General features: G+C 34.6%; 1 long non-coding RNA gene across 1 annotated transcript; it reads right to left on the reverse strand.

Moving 5' to 3' along the window:
• Positions 1 to 1,067: 1,067 nt before the first annotated feature.
• LOC105711651 (uncharacterized) lies at positions 1,068 to 4,242 on the reverse strand. The gene is made up of 3 exons (XR_010340477.1): positions 4,158 to 4,242; positions 2,572 to 2,713; positions 1,068 to 1,242 (listed from the first exon to the last, which is right to left on the reverse strand). It is a non-coding gene; the product is annotated as an uncharacterized LOC105711651 (long non-coding RNA).
• Positions 4,243 to 4,451: the final 209 nt, after the last annotated feature.

The raw sequence follows: 4,451 nt of genomic DNA on the forward strand, positions 1-4,451 counted from the left end.
TATTAAAAGGAAATAAAACCCTGAGGTCAGGAGTTCAAGACCAGCCTGCCCAACATGGAGAAACCCAGTCTCTACTGAAAAATACAAAAAATTAGCTGGACATGGTGGCACATGCCTGTAATCTCAGCTACTCAGGAGGCTGAGACAAGGAGAATCACTTGAACCTGGGAGGCAGAGATTGCGGTGAGCCCAGATCGCGCCATTGCACTCCAGCCTGGGCCACAAGAGTGAAACTCCATCTCAAAAAGAAAAAAAGGAAATAAAACTTCAAAATCCTACAACCTTTGTACAACTTGAGCTTATTGAATAAAAAATGCTGTGGTCTGGGACCTTTTACCTCAGTACTCCCAGTGGATACTGATTATCAACTATAAAATGGTTATCTCAAAAATATTTTTAACGCTTCGATAGTTTTACTAAGTTTAGATATATTTTATGCTGCTATACTTACTAACACCCATCATGCTTACTAATATAGACACAAAACCTAAAATTATTTTGGGACTTTTTCAAAGTTAAAATTAATACTGTTAATTTATTGTAAGGAAACCAGTTTAATCCTTCTTCAATATATGGTATATGGATCCCATAAGTTGGTATATAGTAAATCAGTAATTTGTATATTAGGATAGCACGCACATATATACACACACAAATACATGTAATGGAAGTGCTCACTTAACCTTGTTGATAGGTTCTTGGAAACTACAACTTTAAGCAAGATAATGTATGCTAAAACCAATTTGTCATCAACATTATAGCAAAACAACATTGAACTAAATGATGTTTTTTGAGAGCCTGCCATGTCATTTTGTTTATAGTTCCAGTTTCCAAGAACCTATTGATGATGTCAAGTGATGACATATTGTACATATATGTACAAATACTTTGATGTATGTAGGCATAGATATCTTCCATTTTTGTTTTAGAAACACATCTATTAAACAACAGTGTTGCATTTCTCATGCAAAACATCACAAAGCTGGCTCACGCCTGTAATCCCAGCACCTTGGGTGGCCAAGGCAGAAGGATCACCTGAGCCCAGGAACTCAGGAACCAGTCTCGGCAATATGGACAGACCCTGTATCTAACAAGAACAACAAATAATTAGCCACGTGTGATGACGCACCTGTGGTTCCAGCTGACTGACATGAGATGATTGTTTCAGAGGAGATGGAGGCTGCACTGAGCCGTGATTGCACCACTGCACTCCAGCCTGGGCAACAGAGCAAGACTTTGTCTCTAAGAAATAAAAAAAAAATTCAGACTGTTATATGCAGCTTGAACTCTCCAGAGTGGGAAAAGTTGTTGTTGTTTGCTGTGCTTGGCTGCCTCCAAAATGCCTTATGCTTCTTTATCCACTTTGCCAACCCTCAGTGTATTTTCTTTTTTTTTTTTTTTTTTTTTTCCTGTGTGGAATACTCATGTATCTACCACAACAGAATCCTAATGCTTTATGCCCGAAGGAATAATAATTTTATGTGTTCTATGAACTACTTGAAGGCAGTGAGCTATTTCTTCTCTCTTGATAAGGTAAAAGCCTTTATAAAAAGTTGTCCTAGTATCAATATTGGAAAATGAAAAGTAAAAAAATCTGGTTTAACATAGTAAGCAACAATGGTTTCTAGAACAACCTGAGTACTGAAATTGATTGTTTAAAAAAATGCCAGTCATCACAGCCAAATACAATATGAACTCAAGACTAAATGTAAAAACTTACGACTAAATGTAAAATTTATTATTCAATACAATTGCCAGGAAATTATGCTTTTCAGATTGTTTTTGGAATGTTTTTACTGCTGCCTGGTAATTGTTTTTTTTTGGGGGCGGAGTTTCGCTCTTGTTACCCAGGCTGGAGTGCAATGGCACGATCTCGGCTCACCGCAACCTCTGCCTCCTGGGTTCAGGCAATTCTCCTGCCTCAGCCTCCTGAATATCTGGGATTACAGGCACGCGCCACCATGCCCAGCTAATTTTTTTTGTATTTTTAGTAGAGACGGGGTTTTACCATGTTGACCAGGATGGTCTCGATCTCTTGACCTCGTGATCCACCCACCTCAGCCTCCCAAAGTGCTGGGATTACAGGCGTGAGCCACTGCGCCCAGCCCTGGTAATTGTTTTTTTATCATTCTGTGCGTGTCCTCTCTTTGTTAGTAGGCTCTAAGCTCCTCTAGAGTAACGATTATCTTATATAATTTTATAATCACCATTTGAACATTGTATTTTGACACTCAAGACACTTGAGAATTTCCTATCTATATTTAATTTTTTTAAAAGCACTCTCATGATTCCACATCCTCCTCCACCTACTTTTCCTCCTCCTAGCTGCTAAGTAACTTCCAAGGTGTGGTTCAAGGGTCTCTATTAACCTTTATATAATTTGTTCACCAGCCTTTTGGCTTTAAATGCCTTCTATATTCAAGTGAGTCCTTGTTCCAACTTGGATCTCTTCAGTCAAGTTCAGTCTCATGAAGCCAATTGTTTACTTGACAATAAATGTCCACTAGAGATCTCCATCTAAAACCTGTTCTCTTATGCTGAGAATAAAAAGGAAAAAAAGATCTCACTTACTTTTTTCAAATAAGCTTTCACATATAATCACATATATTTGTTTCAATCAATATTCAACGTAAGTTCAGGTAGCAAAAGGGATCTCACTCCATCCAGAACAAAATCCACAGTGAATGCAGGCTAGGTTTACATTTGTTTTACTCTGAAAGCACATCAAAATGTTTGGTTAGAATAACATACTTAATCTCTGTAACATATTCTCTATAGTCTTATGAGAATTTCGTCCAGAATAATTCAAGCAGAAGTGTTTCCAGTATTTATTGTTTTAATTGTTAAAATTCATTATTGAACATATGAGAAAATGCTATTTAATTATTTTTTTAATTATGAAATAAAACACATCCATGTTAAATACTAGAGTTTGCAAAATTAACATATTTTATCTTTGCTGGCACATGATCTTATATATGTTGACATCTCTATATAATAATTATACCACAAATCTAGTGTATATGTATTCATTATGGCAACTGATATTTAACACTAAACTGTCTGAGTACAAATTCTGGCTTAGCTACTTAGTGGTTATGAAATATTGGATAAATGACTTAGCCTTCCTCAGTTTTCTGCTTTTTAAAAAGATGGAATCCTTTTATTCATTTCCTACAGATGCTATAAAAATGAAAGAGATAAAAATGTACAGAGCTGATAAGAGTGTCTACACCATAGAAAGTGAAAGCACAGCTACAATCTTGTGACCCATTATGGAGGTGGTGAAGTAATACCAGAGAATAGGACACACTTGAGAAGGGAACCTGCCTTCTGCTGAAAAAGATAATTTTTTAAAATACAAAATAAATGAACACACTAATTGTGCTTCCATGTATCGTAATAAGAGTATATTATTAATGGATTAAGAAAGAGTTGAGAGCTTAGTATGCACGGTCCATGAGACTGGAGTTTAGTGACTGAAGATAAGTGACACCATTAGAAATATCCACAGAGCCCAAATAACATTAAACCTTGTAGAATGTTGATTAGGCGCTTGATTTAAAATGTTTTATCCAAAACATTTTAGTTATAAATCAGTAAACTAATAAATATTACTTTATGCATATTTTTATTTTAAATATTTGGATATGTCAGAATTTTCATAATTAAATGGTGTTTGTTATTTAGTTTAATTACTCACATAAGAAGTTTGACTTCTGAATAGTAAATTTAAAATGTTATAGTCTGTTTTGTTTTAGAAATGCTATATATTAAAATTTAGAATTATACTAAACAGTACATTATGACTTTCAAAACAGACTTTTAAAACAGTTTTGAAAGTTAGGACTTGTTGTTAAACTTAAAAAATCTGGGTTATTTTTATATTTTAAAGTTCTAAGCCATGTTCAGAAGCTCCTTTCCATATTTTTTATGCACTAAGATCCTAATGTGGGACAGGAATTTATCAATTTCCAATAAAAAATAAAGATTAAACCTAATCATTACTATATTTTGCATTACCTTTACAGAGCTAGAAATCACATCAAAGCCTTTTTTTAAATGTTTGTTTAGATTATTTCAATTTAGAAAACTTATACATACAAAAGTACTTAAACAGCTTAAAGAATTATGCTAAGCTGCCCTTTGATACTCACAGTTTTTACAATTTCCTGTCTTCCCCGTCTTGTTTTTGGTCACCTAGAGTTTATTGGACTTTCTCTGGAGAACCATCTTCTGTCTTCTTTTCCTGAATCAATACAGACATAGAGTTAGGGTTGCACCTTACGACTGAGGTCTTTTAACAAAGGACTTTGAAGGCCAAATCCTAGCTTAGTTTTTGCCTCAAGGCTGAATAATAAACAACCTTTGTTGCTCAAAGGTCTTTTCAATGTAATCACTTAGTAGTAACAAATAAGAATCAATGAGACAGGAAATATTATTCTCCCACA

The sequence above is a fragment of the Aotus nancymaae genome, unplaced genomic scaffold, assembly GCF_030222135.1.
Source record: "Aotus nancymaae isolate 86718 unplaced genomic scaffold, 86718_ANA_hifiasm-v0.15.2.pri h1tg000108l, whole genome shotgun sequence".
Classification (NCBI taxonomy): domain Eukaryota; kingdom Metazoa; phylum Chordata; class Mammalia; order Primates; family Aotidae; genus Aotus; species Aotus nancymaae.